Raw genomic sequence first — 21,019 nt, forward strand, 5'->3', positions numbered from 1 at the left:
CTTCCTCCTCTCTTCCTTATTGGAATATCAAGGAAATTCTCTTTGTCTTCCACAGAATTATGTTTATTACTCAGCCTCCTCTCCTGCCTCCCTCTCTACTTCATGAACTTTCTCCAACAAATGAGTTCCATTCATCAGTGGAATTGTGGTGAATAAAATTTTCCCCATCTCATTATATGTAGACAAACTAAACCAAGCTCAAGATCAGAGATATATCCATCGACATTTTATTTTGGCTTCTTTTTGTGCATTTAACTATTTAGTTCTTTTGGTCTCTATATTGTGGTGTATGCTTTGAGAAATGATGCCAACTTTATTTCAAATGGTTAACCACTTCTTCCAAAAATAGACTTTGGTATATGTAGAAGAGTGAGTTTATGATTAAATTTGGCATTCAAAATTAGCAGAGAAAGAATCATTAAATAATGTCGAGGCATCTTCCCTTCATTCTCTGCCTATCAGTTCTACCACTACCATGCTGCTTTGATTACAATCTATTATAATAGCTCTAAAAAATGTCCTGGCTACTTGCACAATTTCTGCTTCCAGAAAAATTTTATATTCACTTTTTCAGGCTTTCCTTTAGCATGTACCATTAAGATTTTTATTAAAATTATACAATTATACACAGGAAGAATGTATATCTTTGGATCATCCAAGCTTCTGAACAGGAATATCTATCAAAATCTTATTTTAGAATTTTTAGTAATTTTTTTGGTATTTTATCATAATTGATCTCCAAAAAAATTCTTAATTTATTTGGATTGAGGATTTTGCAATTTACTAACTAGAGAATTGATGCTCTGGGGGCACAGTTATTATACACAATTTTTATAATCATTAATGATGGATCTCTTACTTCCTTCTATAAAAAATATCCAGAATTTGTCATTGAGTCATTGTTCTCTCTTTTATATATTGGGTCATTTTCCTTTTAGGTTTTCTCACTCTCCTCATCTTTTCTTACTGCATTTTTGCAGTTTCTTAAGTTTAATCTTAAGTCTGTTGATTTTACTTAGTACAAGTGTCAAGCCTATGATTTACTTATTTTTTAGATAGACATTTCTCACATTACACGTTCTACTTATTTGCAGTTGTTTCTCTTCAATATCCTCTATATTCTCTGTCCGTTGACTTCTTTCTACTCCAAGAATGCAAAAATGACTTGGATTTTATGAAACAATAAAAAAAAAACAGGAGAAGAGAACAGGTTAAAATGGAAAGATTTAGAAACAAAGAGCTGGCTTTGTTTTTAATTTTACTACCTCCTATCAAAGTAATTTTCAAAGATATGCTTCTCTTTTAGTTCTCAGGATACAGTTCTGTTTTCTTTCTGTTGACTATTTGTCTCCTGTAGGTATGATGCTAATTTTTTCCTCTCACCCTCTACTTGTCATAGAAGGAAGAGAGTTCTGTCCAAAAGCAGTGTTTTCAAACAGCTTCTATGTTGGATTATTCTTAGACTCTTTTGCTGTTCATTTCTGGGCTGGCTAAAATTGTATCTGACCTGGAGGATAAGTTCAAAAAGTAAATGAATCCGTAAGCCTGTGAGTTGTAAAGGGAGAGGCTAATGAACATATTCCTTGAAACCCATATCCAGAAACATGGTGGAGATTGCTGCCAAGATGTTCACATCTGAGACTCCACATCTAAGACTACTGTGTCCTGTCAGCTATGGATGGTGGCATTCTTTAAATGCGTCCCTGAGATGTCAAAGATACACTCCAAAGAGCTTTGCAGCAGGAATGCAGAGCCACGGAAGCCTGCCAGAAGTGTAGGAGGCAGATACACTCTGCCCCACAAATCTCATTTCCAGGCACAAAAGGTGCAAGCAGCGACTCAACCTGTGACTCAGTGATTCCCAGCTGTGTGGGTGCTGATCACATGAATCCCAAAGGTGAACCAGGGGCCACAGGGCATTGGGTATTGGCCTGGAACAACACAGGAGTTCGGCAGAGGCCAGAAGGACCACGGAGCAGAGGTCATAACTGTGCCTCTTTGGGATCCAATTACAGATATGGTAAGTTGGATGAGGGAGTATGAAGAAGAAAGTACCACATAGCCACTTTGGTCCTCTTATCCTGCATTAAGTGACTCTCCTGAAGGGAAGTCTCACATTGTGGTTAAAATCTCAAAATCTGCCTCTGACATAGTGATTTCTATTAGTCAGCCACATTGGTCCATCTTTTCATCAAGGTATGGGGAGGAGTACCAGCTCAGTAGCTTGCCATTAGGTAGGGGCCATGTGACTAATGTTGGCCAATGGGTTTTAAGCAGAAGTGATGCGTGTCATTTCCAGAACATAATTGCTATTGAGAAACTCTCTAGCATTTCCCTTCACCGTCATGGCAACCAGGGGGCTATGTGTCCAGATTGTGAAGCTCCAAGATGGTGAAGCCGCCCTCAGTCTAGGTCTTTAATAATGTGGACCTGTAGTGTACATGCGAAATAAACTTTTGTTCATTTAAGCCATGAGATTTGAGGACTATTCAGTGGGCTTTGAGGATTTTTTTTTTTTTGGCTTTGAGGATTATTGATTACCATGGCATAGCCTATTTTATTTTGACAGATACAGCGTCTTATTAACCTAGTGATCATAAGCAACACTCTGAATGTCTCTGAGTATTAATTTCCTCATCTGTCAAATAAAGAAAATTGCAGTACCTGCCTTATAAAAGGGATTGAAAAAATATTGCTTGTAAAGTGATAAACAATGTTTCAACCATAGAAGTACCTTACAAATGTTAAATGTTACCTCTTAGCTGTATTTGATTCTCCAGAAGATAGAAAGCAAAAGGAATGTCCTTCTGTCAAATTATCTCAACTCACATCTGAAAAGAAAAATCAGAGTGAGAGAGAGAGAGAGAGAACATAAATCCTTTGGAAACATATCTCATTTACAGAGCAATTAATGGGATCCTCAACAAAACAACCAGCACTTTATTGCCCAAGTCACACATGTCAAGGTGCTCAAGGTCCCATGAGATCTGAACTACTTGAGCTATTTTCAGATAAATATCTGAGGAGAATAGGGTTCAGCTCCCTAGGAAAACATTCCCACATGCCAGTCCTCTCTCTTGTCATTATGTCCCAAGATGGTAGTGGTAGACCTCTGGGAAAGGAAGAATGATTTCTAGAGGCTCTTTTTAATTTTCTCACAGCAGGGAGGGAAGCTGACTCAGGGTGTGGTGTGTCCGTCTGCCACACATGCTCCTTGGGGTGTCACAGCATACCAGAGGTGTGGTTAGGTGAGTATCACTCCACCCATGAGGTATCTTCTTGGCCAAGCCTCTTCTGACCCAAACTCTCATAAACAAGACTATGCAGTGGCAGGAATGATAGGATATATTTAGTGTCCTCCATTGTCTCCCCCAGTAGACTGTTAGATATATCTGCCAAGGACAATCTGCCTTCAATAAAACCACCATGTTCAAAGCAATTCCTTGAAGATCTCCTACTCACCTACCCCCTGGCCCAAGCAGTTTGCTCAGGTTGCTGCTGCTTCTTTTTCTTCTCCTTCTCCTCCTCCTCCTCCTCCTCCTCCTCCTCCTTCTTCTTTCTTCTTCTTCTTCTTCTTCTTCTTCTTCTTCTTCTTCTTCTTCTTCTTCATCTTCTTCTTCTTCAGATTTTATTTATTTATTTGACAGAGACAGAGAGCACAAGCAGAGGGAGAGAAAGAAGCAGGACCCCCACTGTGCAGGGAGCCCAATGGGAGGCTCGATCCCAGGACCCTGGGATCTTGACCTGAGCCAAAGGCAGAAGCTTCACCAACTGAGACACTCAGGCACCCCCCAAGCAGACTTCTTGGATGAAGTCTGATACTATCACATTCCAGATAGTTACGGAAGTTAGGGAAGGCCTCACACTGAGGCTGCAGGGTGCTTCCTGAACATCACACCCAGGAGAACCAGCTTTTGAACAGGTACTGTTTAGGCTTGTCTCAAATACAATCACACAGTAGAGTCACCAGTGTCCCAGGAGAATTATGCAGTCCTTTGAAGCTAGTGATTATAGTCAGCTCAGAATCTAAGCCCCTTCTCTGGTGGTGATAATAGAGCAAAGACCAGTTCTTTCCAAACTCATATCCAGCCTCCACAAAAAGACATGAACTTCACATCTCTATCCAGGTGGTGTTATCAACATCTTTCCACGTACCAGTGTATTCTCATTGGACATAACCCTGAAACTTTTTCTAGCAAGTGAACATCCAAGGAAGATTCACCTTAAAAATTGAAGAAGACAGAGCCTACCTGCAAAGCTGGGAGCAAAGCCATACGTATATGTCATACATATATATGACACTGATGGACACTTTGGACATTGGTGACAGGTGTGTATGGGTGTGTGTGGGTGGTGTGTGTGGGTGGGTGAGTGTGAAAACCCTGTACTTAGAGATTTTTCAAAATAACAGAGTCAAAATGGAATGGGTGGACCCCAGGCAGAGTCTTTTCCAACCACACTTCAAAGGGAGAAACATATTTTTGGATTCTTTACAAAAGCAGGATAAATGGTACTATTGTCCTGATTCTGTAAATATTGGCATTGGAGAATAACAAGAAGACGCTCTATTATCATTCATCAGTGCTTTGATTTCAATAGGTGTGTGTCCCTCCACTTCTGTCTCCTTCATCAAGGGTAGAGAGGAAATAGTAACTTTTGCCAGCAGCCTGGATCAAGTTAGAAAAAACCTCAACAGTTAAGAACAGGAAACCCCCAGATGTGGTACCCTGCATCCTGCAAGCCTCATTCCAATGGGTTGTTGAAGGACCTAAGAAGGAAAACAGGAAGACTCATGGGACACTCATGGATTTCAGAATGACCCTCAGTCTGTTAGTTTTCTTTCCTTCCCTGGAAGACAGTAGATTCACACTATCTTAATTTGGGGCCATTTATAAGAACGTAGCTAAACTTACTTTCTATGTTATGGACTCAGTACTCTCTGAGCTTCGTTGCAAAGTCCAGAAGCATCCCAGGGAAGAAGAATGAGAAAGATCTACTTTGGCTTATTGGCCAAATCCTCATTTTCTTACCTTACCCATAATGCCTTCAAGATGCTATGACATATAAAACTGTAACTGTAGGCTCTAATTTCTCTTCTGGTTCTAAGATTCTCTAACCCTGATTTTGAAATTAAGATCGTTTGACTCTAGAGTTGACAAACTAGTGATTAGTCATTTGACATTTCTCATTGAGACCTCTCAAGAGCAGGTCTCAAAAATAAAGAGAACTTGACTTTTCCTTTCCATACTGATTAATGTTTAAATTCCTGAAATGAATTTCTATCATTCATAGAAGTTGCTAAAAAATCCCATGTAACCAGCCTCCTTTGATTCAATATGTACTTTCCACTGGCTGCTTCTGTTTTACAGTGGTCAGTAAAGAGTTTGATGGTATGTCTTTCCTGAACTTTTTTTTTTGTTGACTTTACAGATGGAGCCCCCATGACATACAGTGTCTTGTAAGTCGCAGCTAAGAGGAAGCATTTCTGTGAAAGCATTTCCATGAAAGCATTTCAGCTAAAAGATAGGCTTTTAACTACAAGGAGCTATTTCATATAAGGTACAAATTTTCAGAGAAAAGAGTATTCTTTGACTTATATAAGTTTCCTTCTCCCATATTCAAATCCCCACATTACAAACCATGAACACTGATCACTTACTACATGTAAAAATTTTTTTGCTTTGTACACTTTCCTGCAGTACTTTAATATTTCATCTATTTCTGTCTGTCTCCTATCTTAAAAAGCCATGATTCGAAAGGAAACATTTAAAAAATAATAATTTGAAAACACTGTAAAACAAGCTAAAGGCAAACTTCCTCACTCCCTAAGCCCCCTCTAGATTCATAAAGTTGCAGAGTTGTCCCATCCGTCTTGCTCACCACCACCAATTTTAAGGGGATGATAAATCATTTATTTCTACACTGAAACTGCAACTGACAACTGCTGAGAGTTTCTGCCAAAGGGTGTGTCATAGCCAAAGGCAGTTAGAGTCCCTATAGGAATCCAGTTCTCAGACTTAGGGACCCTGAGATACCGCTGGAATTTGCCTACAGGCCAGAATCAATAACAACAGAGTTCCCACTGGAAAGCTCAGGACTTCCTCCAGACTGCTCCCTCGCCTGCCCTAAGAAGTGCTTCTTGCAGAAAGATGCTATGGATGTCAGTGAAGGGATCCTAGAACTGTTCTATCAGCAATTGGCCAGAATCTGCACCCCCAATAGCAATATGCTTACATTATCTCTCTCACTTCATATTTTAAGATTGGTGAATCCATGTTCTTAGTTCATAACACTGTTGGAAGTAGTTGCTCTTAATATTATATCCTGTATTAAAGGGTACTTATTTGCTGCTACCCCATATTTTCTCTATACTTTTACTTGACATTCGGTCTTTAAGAAAGTACATGGCAATCAAAAATATCACTGTCACAGAATTCTAGGCAAATTTTAAGACAGGAAAGCTTGATTTAATTTGCTGTGTTACATCAATTTAATGGATGAGAAACATGTACCTTAGATGGAAGGAGTTGCAGAAAGAAATCAGTGAGAGGATTGACGGAGAAACCAGATTGCCTTCCAGGTCCTTCCAAGTTAGTGAAGCCACGGAGTGGCTTTATTGTTTAGTCTAGAGGAAATTCCCACTATATCTGCAAGAAAATGTAAAAAAGATGATAATGCCAAACAGAACTCTTTTTTTTAATAATCTGCAATTTTTTTAATCTCAAAATCAAAACTTGGGAGGATTTTGATAATTTGTACACAAACATACAAGGAGGGAGAGCCAGATGGCGATACAAACATGATCAGTACTCCAGAGATGTGAAACACTGAAGATAATTAAAGGAAGTCTTCATAGAAGCTGAGCAACTTGATTCAAGTTTTAAAAGACCAGAGAGATACTTGGAATCAGTCCCAAACTCTCAGCGCACAAGAGTTATGAACCAATACTCTGCTGAGGTAATACAACAGGTGTAGGACCATAGCTGGTAGCACACACAAAATAGCTTTGCTGCTTACCCAAGTGATGCTAGATTTGACAGGGTAAGAGAGTAGAGTAAAATAATAGAGTAGAATAGAATGTAGAAATGTGAACGGCCTACATTTTACACCTGATTATCATCCACAGCTTGGCCCGTCTGAAAATGCGTTCTCCAAGATTCCATTTTCAACCAGCTTCTCACCCTTATTTTTTGCCAAACTGGAGTGCATGTAGAGGGTATATACTTCTTTTAAATGCATGGAGCCAGGCAGCCTGGGTGGCTCCTCAGTTTAGCGCTGCCTTCAGTTTAGGACCTGATCCTGGAAACCTGGGATTGAGTCCCATGTCAGGCTCCCTGCATGGAGCCTGCTTCTCCTTCTGCCTGTGTCTCTGTCTCTGTCTCTCATGAATAAATAAAATCTTTAAAAGTATGGAGCCCAGTTTTTTTTTTATCAGATTGATTTTTGTTACTGGTGGTGGTGTTTGGTGTTGAATAGTAGAAGTTCTTTATGTATTTTGGAAGTTAACGCCTTATCAGATATATTATTTACAAATATCTTTTCCTATTCAGTAGGTTGCTTTTTTTTTGTTTTGTTGGTTGTTTCCTTCACTATGCAAAAGATTTTTATTTTGATGTAGTCTTAATCATGGGCTTTTACTTGCCTTAGGAGACATATCTAGAAAAATATTGCTACAGCCAATGTCAGAGTAACTCTTACCTATGGTTTTTTTTCTAGGGTTTTTATGGTTTCAGGTCTCATAGTTAGGTGTTTAATCCATTTTGAGTTTATTTTGTGTATGGTGTTAAAAAGTGGTCCAGCTTCATCCTTTTGCATGTGGCTGGACAAGGAAAATGTGGTGTTTATATATATATGTGTGTGTGCGCATACATGCACATACACACTGACACACATGATGGAACATTACACAACTCTAAAAGAGGATGAGATCTTGTCATTTGTGACAACATGGATGGACTTAGAGGACATCATGCTAAGTGAAAAAAGTCAGACTGAGAAAGACAAATACCATATGATTTCACTCGTATGTGGAATCTAAAAAACAACCTAAATGAATAAAAAACAGAATGAGACCTATAAATACAGAGAACAAATAGACGGTTGCCAGAGGGTAGAGAGGACTGGGGGGATGAGCAGAATGGGTGAAGGGGAGTGGAAGATACAGGCTTCTAGGTATGGAATGAATAAGTCACAGGAATAAAATGCATGGTATAGGGAATACAGCCAATGGTACTATGATAGCATTGTATGGTGACAAATGATAGTGACTCTTGTAGTGAGGACAGCATAACGTAGAAAGAAGTTGAATCACTATGTGGTAAACCTGAAACTAATGTGACATTGTGTGTCAACTAGACCTAAATTTGAAAAATAATAAATAAATAAACAAACAAATCAATGGAGCAAACCAGATGTAAAATAGAGGTTCCTGTGGATGCTTATGTTGCAGCTAAAAATGGTACTCCCATCTCTCATTACCTTTTAATGCTAAAAAATGCCTGTCTTCACACGATGCATATGGACAGGTAGTCCGAGACTCCTTCTGCAGACTCTTGCTAGGAAAATGTAGCCACACCCTCTTTTACAACTGTCACCCATATGCTGTTGGCCATAACTCTCCAAATGCTTCTCCAGTCACTCTATCTCTGCAGAGTTCCAGGTCTATGTCTATCTGGTGAACATCTCCATTTAGGCGTCTAACAAGTATCAACACCTCTAAAACTCAAATGAGGATACTTTCACAAGGGGAGTGAGTGCCCTGAGACACACATTAAGGAAGAGACTGTAGTTTGAATGACATTCACATCCTTACCCTCTCCTATCATGACCTAAAGGTCCATCATCTCCACCCGCTTGTTCTTCTCCAGGCACACAGATCCTTCTGTTTAGTTATAAGTCCAGCTCATTCCAACCACAGGGCTATCACTTGCAGTTCACTCTTTCTAGATGCTTCTTTGATCTTTGGATATCTAAATTCTCACAAGCACATGTATCTCAGTTCAAATGTCAGATTCTCCCAAGAGGATTTTTCTGACCTAAAGCATTTCTTTTTTCCTTACTTTTATTCTCTGTCACTCACTAGACCCTGCTCTGTGGTCTTCAATATCTAAAATTCTTATTAATATTTAAAATGATTTAACCCACTCCCACCCCCACCATGCAAGCAGGAACTTTGCCTGCCTTAATTACTACTTCCCTGGAACAGCATTTGATATCGAGTAGCTATTCACTAAATATTTATTCACTAAGTGAATGGACGATGGAATGATATCATGAATCATCATCCCCTACAGATCTGTTCTTCCCATTGTCTCTCTTCCTTAGCAAATAGTACTACCGTTATCCATTTACTCAAATCCCAAACAAGGATTCTTCCTAGATACTTCCCTCCTTCTTAATCCCATCATAAAATAACCCCTACCCCCCAAATTACCTTCAGAAATGTTTCTTAAATGTAACTCCTCCTCATTGTCTCTGGGTCACTGCCTGAGTCAAAGGATTTCTGTTTGCTCACCATAAAGATTTGCCCCTCTGATTCTAATCCTCCACCTAACTGCACCTTTCCAACTTACCATCTAGATCTTTCTAAAAGCTAATTTGGGTCATATCACTGTCCTTCTCAACAATCCTGCAACTGCTTCTCATTGTCTAAGGTTAAATGTGAATGTCCTATTATTTCATGTTGGGTTGTTCATGAGCTGGGTCTTCTTTGCCAGTCCAGCCTCTTTCACCATCTCTTGGTGAATCACAGAGCACACAGTCTCTCTCAGCTACCTGATGGCTGTGCTTAGGTGCTCTACTGTGCCTGAAATATTTATTACACATGCATGGATATGTTGTATGATAAATTGCTACCAACTAGTAAATGCTTAGCTCAAGCTTTTTCCAACTTGTCTGGATGCATTAGGTACATCACGTCCAATCTCACCTGCTTATAGGATTTTTCACACTATTACAATACTCTTTTTGCATGTCTATTGTCTTCTCCTAGGCTATGAGGTCTTGAGGGTCTGTCTTTGCTTTCATGTTCTTAGTACCTAGCATATGGCCTAGCACTTAGAAGGAGCTTTGAAATTTTTGTTCTTGTTGAATTAATAGGTAGAGAGATGTCAATAAACTATGGGAGATAAATTTTGTGGTGAGTTTTAATCAATTACAATCCTCTGGAATTTCTTGTTGACATATTGGCTTCTGACTAGAAGCCATTATTCAAATGTTGAAAAGATTACAACTCCCATAAGAGCATCTGTTTTAGGCGGAGCATATGTAGAGGGCTCCGGTAATCATTGCAGAATGTGATAAAGGGGGCCACACCCATGCTCTGTTGGCTCAGAGCCCTCCTCATTTCAGCCATGTGAGATACCATTTGAATGGGATTAGTCTTTCTAGTTTCTCATACAACATAGCCATTGACTTTTAACTTTTAAGCAATGAGAGGTGGCTTCTTCTTCAAGCTCGGGTGACAGAGCTGGTATTGGAGTTGCTTTTCCCCATAAACAAAAATAAAATTGGTCAAAATATATAAGGTACCTATTTTCAGTCATTGGACAATAAATGCCCCTCAGTTGAGAATCTTGAGATAAGGGAAATTTATGAGATAAGCCCCATGTTCACCTGGGCTCTCTGCTAGAGAGTGTTTCCCAAGCATGGCACAAGAAGGTAGGACCCAAAGAGCATGCCTGCCCTGCTGAGCTGAGAGAGCAAAGATTAGAGTTTAGGAATACTAATGCAAGGAGCACATGGTTGGTTCAGTGGCTGAGCATCTGCCTTTGGCTCAGGCTGTGATCCTGGGGTCCTGGGATCGAGTCCCACATCAGGCTCCCTGGAGGAGCCTACTTCTCCCTCTGCCTATGTCTGTGCCTCTCTTTGTGTGTCTCTCATGAGTAAATAAATAAAATCTAAAAAGAAAAAAAATACTAATGCAAGTAGAAATTTCGGGGCAGGGTACAGAGAAGGGTTAAAGTACATGGATCAATGGGGAGTGAGGAATGGTGCAAGAGGTCTGCGTAGGGTTCTCTGCAAGGCCTTAGCCAATGGCTAGGTTGAAAATGTGCATGATGAGACTCCGTAAGTCCTCACAGAAAGAAGCTGCTTCAGGATTGACAATGGAACCGAGACTCTAAGGGGTTACATAGTATTGGGAGATATTGAATTACTCTTGCATCCAGAGTAGACAGATGCTATTAATATCCTAGGGATGCAACTGAATACCAGTGGGTACTAGGAATAAGGCCCATGATCTACAGTAAGGATCAGCAAACTATGGCCTATGGACTGACCATACATTTTTGCAAATAAATTTTTATTGGAACATGGTCGTGCCTATTAACTTCTGTATTTTTATGGCTGCTTTCATGCTACAGTGGCATAGTTGAGTAGTTGAGACAATAGAGCTTATAAACATAAAATATTTGTCATCAAGCCTTTTTTTTTTTCTTTTAAGTAAGCTCCACACCCAGCATGGAACCCACCATGGGGCTTGAACTCATAACCTTGAGATCAAAACCTGAGCTGAGATCAAGAGTTAGACACCTTCAGAGAGATAAAGAGCTTCCAAGACAGGCAGGAACTGAAAGAATATGTGACCTCCAAACCAGCTCTGCAAGAAATTTTAAGGGGGACTCTTAAAATTCCCCTTTAAGAAGAAGTTCAGTGGAACAATCCACAAAAACAAGGACTAAATAGATATCATGATGACACTAAACTCATATCTGTCAATAGTAACTCTGAACGTGAACGGGCTTAATGACCCCATCAAAAGGCGCAGGGTTTCAGACTGGATAAAAAAGCAGGACCCATCTATTTGCTGTCTACAAGAGACTCATTTTAGACAGAAGGACACCTACAACCTGAAAATAAAAGGTTGGAGAACCATTTACCATTCAAATGGTTCTCAAAAGAAAGCAGGGGTAGCCATCCTTATATCAGATAAACTAAAATTTACCCCAAAGACTGTAGTGAGAGACGAAGAGGGACACTATATCATACTTAAAGGATCTATCCAACAAGAGGACTTAACAATCCTCAATATATATGCCCCGAATGTGGGAGCTGCCAAATACTTAAACGAATTATTAACCAAAGTGAAGAAATACTTAGATAGTAATACACTTATACTTGGTGACTTCAATCTAGCTCTCTCTACCCTTGATAGGTCTTCTAAGCACAACATCTCCAAAGAAACGAGAGCTTTAAATGATACACTGGACCAGATAGATTTCACAGATATCTACAGAACTTTACATCCAAACTCAACTGAATACACATTCTTCTCAAGTGCACATGGAACTTTTTCCAGAATAGACCACATACTGGGTCACAAATCGGGTCTGAACCAATACCAAAAGATTGGGATCGTCCCCTGCATATTCTCAGACCATAACGCCTTGAAATTAGAACTCAATCACAAGAAAAAGTTTGGAAGGACCTCAAACACGTGGAGGTTAAGGACCATCCTGCTAAAAGATAAAAGGGTCAACCAGGAAATTAAGGAAGAATTAAAAAGATTCATGGAAACTAATGAGAATGAAGATACAACTGTTCAAAATCTTTGGGATGCAGCAAAAGCAGTCCTGAGGGGGAAATACATCGCAATACAAGCATCCATTCAAAAACTGGAAAGAACTCAAATACAAAAGCTAACCTTACACATAAAGGAGCTAGAGAAGAAGCAGCAAATCGACCCGATGCCCAGCAGAAGAAGAGAGTTAATTAAAATTCGAGCAGAAATCAACGAAATTGAGACCAGAAGAACTGTGGAACAGATCAATAGAACCAGGAGTTGGTTCTTTGAAAGAATTAATAAGATAGATAAACCATTAGCCAACCTTATTAAAAAGAAGAGAGAGAAGACTCAATTAAAATCATGAATGAGAAAGGAGAGATCACTACCAACACCAAGGAAATACAAACGATTTTAAAAACATATTATGAACAGCTCTACGCCAATAAATTAGGCAATCTAGAAGAAATGGACGCATTCCTGGAAAGCCACAAACTACCAAAACTGGAGCAGGAAGAAACAGAAAACCTGAACAGGCCAATAACCAGGGAGGAAATTGAAGAAGTCATCAAAAACCTCCCAAGACACAAGAGTCCAGGGCCAGATGGCTTCCCAGGGGAATTCTATCAAACGTTTAAAGAAGAAATCATACCTATTCTACTAAAGCTGTTTGGAAAGATAGAAAGAGATGGAGTACTTCCAAATTCATTCTATGAGGCCAGCATCACCTTAATTCCAAAACCAGACAAAGACCCCACCAAAAAGGAGAATTACAGACCAATATCCCTGATGAACATGGATGCAAAAATTCTCAACAAGATACTAGCCAATAGGATCCAACAACACATTAAGAAAATTATTCACCATGACCAAGTAGGATTTATCCCCGGGACACAAGGCTGGTTCAACACTTGTAAAACAATCAATGTGATTCATCATATCAGCAAGAGAAAAACCAAGAACCATATGATCCTCTCATAAGATGCAGAGAAAGCATTTGACAAAATACAGCATCCATTCCTGATCAAAACTCTTCAGAGTGTAGGGATAGAGGGAACTTTCCTCGACATCTTAAAAGCCATCTACGAAAAGCCCACAGCAAATATCATTCTCAATGGGGAAGCACTGGGAGCCTTTCCCCTAAGATCAGGAACAAGACAGGGATGTCCACTCTCACCACTGCTATTCAACATAGTATTGGAAGTCCGAGCCTCAGCAATCAGACAACAAAAAGACATTAAAGGCATTCAAATTGGCAAAGAAGAAGTCAAACTCTCCCTCTTCGCCGATGACATGATACTCTACATAGAACCCAAAAGCCTCCACCCCAAGATTGCTAGAACTCATACAGCAATTTGGTAGCGTGGCAGGATACAAAATCAATGCCCAGAAATCAATGGCATTCCTATACACTAAAAATGAGACTGAAGAAAGAGAAATTAAGGAGTCAATCCCATTTACAATTGCACCCAAAAGCATTAAGATACCTAGGAATAAACCTAACCAAAGAGGTAAAGGATCTATACCCTAAAAACTATAGAACACTTCTGAAAGAAATTGAGGAAGACACAAAGAGATGGAAAAATATTCCATGCTCATGGATTGGCAGAATTAATATTGTGAAAATGTCAATGCTACCCAGGGCAATGTACACGTTCCATGCAATCCCTATCAAAATACCATGGACTTTCTTCAGAGACTTAGAACAAATTATTTTAAGATTTGTGTGGAATCAGAAAAGACCCCGAATAGCCAGGGGAATTTTAAAAAAGAAAACCATAGCTGGGGGCATCACAATGCCAGATTTCAGGTTGTACTACAAAGCTGTGGTCATCAAGACAGTGTGGTACTGGCACAAAAACAGACACATAGACCAATGGAACAGAATAGAGAACCCAGAAATGGACCCTGAACTTTATGGTCAACTAATATTCGACAAAGGAGGAAAGACGATCCACTGGAAGAAAGACAGTCTCTTCAATAAATGGTGCTGGGAAAATTGGTCATCCACATGCAGAAGAATGAAACTAGACCACTCTCTTGCACCATACACAAAGATAAACTCAAAATGGATGAAAGATTTAAATGTGAGACAAGACTCCATCAAAATCCTAGAGGAGAACACAGGCAACACCCTTTTTGAACTTGGCCACAGTAACTTCTTGCAAGATACATCCACGAAAGCAAAAGAAACAAAAGCAAAAATGAACTATTGGGACTTCATCAAGATAAGAAGCTTTTGCACAGCAAAGGATACAGTCAACAAAACTCAAAGACAACCTACAGAATGGGAGAAGATATTTGCAAATAACATATCAGATAAAGGGCTAGTTTCCAAAATCTATAAAGAACTTCTTAAACTCAACACCAAAGAAACAAACAATCCAATCATGAAATGGGCAAAAGACATGAAGAGAAATCTCACAGAGGAAGACATAGACATGGCCAACATGCACATGAGAAAATGCTCTGCATCACTTGCCATCAGGGAAATACAAATCAAAACCACAATGAGATACCACCTCACACCAGTGGAATGGGGAAAATTAACAAGGCAGGAAACAACAAATGTTGGAGAGGATGCGGAGAAAAGGGAACCCTCTTACACTGTTGGTGGGAATGTGAACTGGTGCAGCCACTCTGGAAAACTGTGTGGAGGTTCCTCAAAGAATTAAAAATAGACCTGCCCTACGACCCAGCAATTGCACTGTTAGGGATTTACCCCGAAGATTCAGATGCAATGAAACGCCGGGACACCTGCACCCCGATGTTTCTAGCAGCCATGTCCACAATAGCCAAACTGTGGAAGGAGCCTCGGTGCCCATCGAAAGATGAATGGATAAAGAAGATGTGGTCTATGTATACAATGGAATATTACTCAGCCATTAGAAACGACAAATACCCACCATTTGCTTCAACGTGGAGGGAACTGGAGGGTATTATGCTGAGTGAAGTAAGTCAATCGGAGAAGGACAAACAGTGTATGTTCTCATTCATTTGGGGAATATGAATAATAGTGAAGGGGAATATAAGGGAAGGGAGAAGAAATGTGTGGGAGATATCAGAAAGGGACACAGAACATAAAGACTTCTAACTCTGGGAAATGAACTAGGGGTGGTGGAAGGGGAGGAGGGCGGGGGGTGGGGGTGAATGGGTGATGGGCACGGAGGGGGACACTTGACGGGATGAGCACTGGGTGTTATTCTGTATGTTGGTAAATTGAACACCAATAAAAATTAATTTATAAAAAAAAAAGAGTTAGACACCTTCAAAAAAAAAAAAGAGTTAGACACCTAGCTGACTGAGTCACCTAGATGCCCTTGACATCAAGCCTTTTAAGAAAACCTTGTCAATCTATGTGCCACAGTAAAGTCTCCTTTAGATTTGCCCTAACAAAGCCTAAAACCAAGTTCCAACAGGATCATGGAGAACCTCTAGTATGTTATTTTCTTGCCAGGGTGAAACTTAACACCCTTTAAAATAGATAATATAATCCAGACTCCTTACAATGTATCAGGTAACTAAGAAAAATGCTAAGCACGCAAAGGGCAGGAAAATGTGACCCATAATCAGGAAAAAACAAAACAAAACAAAAAAAAACAGACAATGAACATTGATCTCAAAGTGACTCAGATGTTGTGAATAGTAGATAAGAATTTAAAATAGATTTGCTCTATTTGCTCAAGAACTTAGAGAAAACTATAGTTTTAATGAGTGAATGCATAGATGTAGACTGTCAATCATAAGAAAAAGAACAAATTGGGAATTCTAGAACTGCAACTTTAAAAAGCAAAAACAAAAGACATGGAGAGGCATAACAGCTGATTGGAATTAGAGGAAGAAAGCATGAGTAATTTTGAATACAGATAAATAACAATCTACACTGAAGAATGCAGAGGGAAAAACAAACATTGAGATCAATGGAGCTCCAGTAGCTTGTGGGAAAATACCAAGCAGTCTAACATATATATAAATGGTATCCCAGGAGGAAAGCATGTCATATGGGGAATAAATGAAAACAAACACAAACACACATATACCCAAAACCCCCAAAAATGGGGCACCTGGATGGCTCAGTAGTTTGAGCATTTGCCTTTGGCTCAGGTCTCGATGCCAGGTCCTGGGTTCAAGTTCTGCATCAGGCTTCCCAAGGGAACCTGCTTCTCCATCTGCCTGGGTCTCTGCCTCTCTCTGTGTATCATGAATAAATAAATAAATTCTTTAACACATACACACAGAACAAAGACCCCATAAAACAAATGAAAAAACTTGAAGAACATGAAATCATCAAATAATTTCCAAATTTGGTGAAAAACATCAATCTATACATGCAAGATGCTTAACAAACTCCAAGAAGGATAAATACAAAGAAAATCAGATCCAGGCACATCATAGTCAAACTGCTAAAAACCAAAGATGAAGAGAAAACCCCAAAAGCAGCCAAACAAAAATAACCCATTATATAGTGGTGACCAACAGTACAAATTTTGCTAACCTCTCATCAGAGCAATGGAGACCAGAAGACAATGGAATGACATCTTTAATGTGAAAGGGGAAAAAAGGTCATTGCATAACTTTCTTTTTTCCAGTGAGAATATTCTTCAAAAATGAAGATGAAATAGGAACGTCAAGAGAACAACATTTATAAGAAATACTAAAGCACTTCTTGAGCCTATGGATGAAATAATACAAGATGGAAACTTGAATCTATAGGAAAGAGAGAAATGCACTAAAAATGTACATATATGGATATACACTAAAATATGAGCTATTTTTTCTTTGATTCCATTAGAAGACAAGTAACTGTTTACAACAATAATAATATCCAATCTAGGGCTTATAATATAAGCACAAGTAAAATATGTGAGAAAAGACTGGGGATGCGGTAACTGAAATTATTCTGTTATCAGATCTTGTGATGGTTAATTTTATGTGTCAATGTGACTGCACTATGGGGTGCCCAGATTAAACATTATTTCTGGGTGTGTCTATGAGGGTGTTTCTGGATAAGATGAGCAATTAAGTCAGTGGACTCACTGTAGTCAATTGCCCTCTGCAGTGTGGGTGGGCATCATCCAATCCACTGAGGGCTTGAGTAGAACAAAAAGGCAGAGGAAGGAGAAATTTGCCCCCCTCCTTTTTTTTCTAGCCTGCCTGTTTGAACTAAGGCCATCAGTCTTCTCCCCCTTGGACTGGTATTTATTCCATTTACTCCCCTGATTGTCGGGCCTTTGGGCTCAGACTGGAATTACGTTACCTTTTGTCCAGTTTGCAAACAACAGATGGTGAGACTTCTTAGGCACCACATTTGCAAGAACCAATTTCTCAAAATAAATCTCCTTTCATATATATACAACATTTTGGTTTCTCTGGAGAATCCTAATACAGTTCATAGTTAAGATGTATGGTAAATGAAATGGTACAATATTAATTCTAACTGGACTACAAAAATAAGGGAAATAAAAGGGATAAGTAAATGTATTCAGTTAACCCTCCCCACTCCCCAGAAAAGAAGGAAAAAGAACACAGAAACAATGTGTAGGACAAATAGGAAACAAATAGCAAGGTGGCTGACTTCTGTAGGATCAAATCAGTAAGGAAGGAAAATGTGAAAGGTTTAAATACTCAGAGTACAGGATGTGCTGAATTGGATAGAAAAGCAACCCCTAACCATCGCTATCTATAAGAAACTGATGTAGGTTGCGTATATTTTAAATTAAAAAAAAAAAAACAAGATGAGTAAATACTGCCAATAAATATATTTATACTCTGTCAAATTTTTTTTTAACAATTAATTTTCTTGACTGGTTTATGGCTTCTAAATAGAGAACTGAAGTGTGCTATATAGGTCGGTAGGTAGGAGGTAAGTAGGTAGATAGAAGATAGAGATAGATGATAGATAGATAGATAGATAGATAGATAGATAGATAGATGATAGATAGATGATAGATAACTTCCCCCCAAAAAATGTGAATGAGTGTATTATTTGGGATCTTTCTCTGTCTTCAAAATTTTAATAAATCTCTTGGGCAACCCCCAAGTCCAACATATTATATTTGTTGTTGTTTACATGTTTTATCTTCCCTTCTCAGATTAAAAGTTCACTGAAAGTTCCAACACTGCATAAATATTGATGGGGTACTTATTATGTCAGGCATTGAACATACAACTGGGAAAAAGTTTTGCCAGAAGCTTAGAGACGAGTGGAAGGAATCAATAAGTAATCAGGTAATTATAATAAGATTATTATGATAGTTGATAAATAGATGAGAGGATAAATGAATGGACGGACTTCCCCAATTTAGAAGTTTCAGTTTCTAGATTCAGCCCAACCAGAGCCTGAGCAATCTTCAGACATCTCCGTGCAGTGGCAGCTAGCAGAGAACAAAGTAAAATATCAGGCAGGAACTGAAACCCCTTAATAGGATTTGCTCCGAAAACCTGGCATTTCATAAAGCAACAAAGTAAAGGCATTCTATTCCTCACTCCAATACAGCACTAGCAGTATCTTCAAGAGCATCATATGAATGATAATGTCTTTGTTGTTCTCTAGCCTTAATTTAATTGTAAAGAAATGTGGTATTACGTTTTGTTCCGTGAGGAGGGAAATAATCCATGCATTTTGCGAGCCAATACAAACAACTCAAGATGAGGTCTAAACTTCTAATTATCTACATTTCCCTCAATGCTAGTTATTTTTTGGAGGATTTGGCATTAAATCAAACTTGAGACTTAATGTAGGTCTCATAGAGTATTGCTACTGTCGTTCCTCTTAGAGGTGGGTATCCAGAAAAATCTTGAAAGAACACTGGTTCATCATGCTGTGACTTTGGCGATGACCATATTGCAAGAATTCAATGTCACTTCCTGTAACGGTACCCATCGTCCTAGTCTTATGAGAGAGACAAGCAATCAAACCATCCGGAATGTGAAATCCACTCATCTAAGCCCACAGCCCTGAATATTGCAGGAAGGGTACTTGGCCGACTTTTTAGAAGTTGATTAGCCTTTGTCACCATTTTTTTAAAGGATTTGTTTATTTGAGAGAGAAAAGGAGAGAGAGAGCGAACTAAACCATGGGAAGGGACAGAAGGAGAGAGAGAGAGAGAGAATCTTCAAGCAGACTCCCTGCTGAGTGTGTAGCCCAATGCAGAGCTCCCAGGACCCAAGACCCTGGGATCATGACCTGAGCCAAAATCAAGAGTTGGCTGCTTAACTGACTGAACCACCCAGGGGCCCCAGCCTTTGTCACCTTTTAGCAGAGCTGTTTATACCTCATCTCAATAAAGACATTCCAGAAGCCTCTTTTGTAGTATACTCTTTGGTATAGCAAACACTGTCCTTTACTGATGGCATTCCTCATATACCCACCCATCCCTCCTCCTTCTATGCCAGTCTGCCTGGATTTTGTTCAACCGTTCATTCCTTCAACATGTGACCCAAGGCAGGTGAATACCGATTCATCTCTTCAATTATGTAATTCTTTCCTCCTTGAGAGTGATTGCCTTGAAAAAGGGACTTGTGGCCCACTTCTTACCGATGAGATGTAAGAGAAGTCTGAAAAGGGAAAGGTTTCAAGGAAAAGTTTCCTTGTGACTGAGAAGATCCAGAAAGTGGAGGCCTCTCTCTGCAGCATGGTGATGTTCTCTGTGTGACCCCTGAAACAGTGGTGGCCACCTTTGACATGCGCGCAGACCTGGGTAGGAACAAACATAATATTAGATAATATGCTAACATGGACAAAGCAGTCAGAAGGAACCCAAGGCCTGGAAGACCACATCTGAACAAAAGGACTAATCAAACTTGCATTTCCCTATCATGGGACATTTGTAGTATAGAACTTTATAAACCTTTCTTATGAAGGCAATCATGTCACAATGTTCTTTTCCCTGAACCCTAGGGGATTCAGATACAATTCACTTTCTGTCCATTTCCTGGATGAGCACCGAATCAGGATTGTAGAGAGCCAAAGATGAAGAGGGATGCTGAAGAATAGGATGTGGAGGTGAGAAGGCCTTAAGTTACCATATGAACTGAAATCCGGATGTGACATCACCTTCAAAATGTTTTGTTCATTTGGGGAAAATGCACCCACTTAGCATCCCGCCATTCGCAATAGAAGCTACAGGCCACTAGGCAAGAAAAGGGCATAAGTGTTTAATAATAGAGCCATCTTATTTCATGGCAAATCAGTGGGCCAAGAGCTGGTACAAACTTCTAGGAGGGTAACCAGACTCCTCTTTTATCTCTTTCAGCTTGAAGAAGACAAACTTCAAGTCAAAACTTAGCCTGATATTTGAGAACTAATTACTTTGCTGTCCTTTATGCATGAAAATGGCAATTTTTAATCAGAATCTTCCATTCCTTGTCAGTAAAGGCTACAGTGAGCAATAAAGTTAGTTGTGAACCAAGCAATAGGACAAGACTGAGTAGGTAATTCTGTAATTTTTAAGAAGTTTTTATTTATTCATGAGAGACACACAGAGAGAGGCAGAGACACAGGCAGAGGGAGAAGCA

The sequence above is a fragment of the Nyctereutes procyonoides genome, unplaced genomic scaffold (assembly GCF_905146905.1).
Source record: "Nyctereutes procyonoides isolate TBG_1078 unplaced genomic scaffold, NYPRO_anot_genome, whole genome shotgun sequence".
Lineage (NCBI taxonomy): Eukaryota > Metazoa > Chordata > Mammalia > Carnivora > Canidae > Nyctereutes > Nyctereutes procyonoides.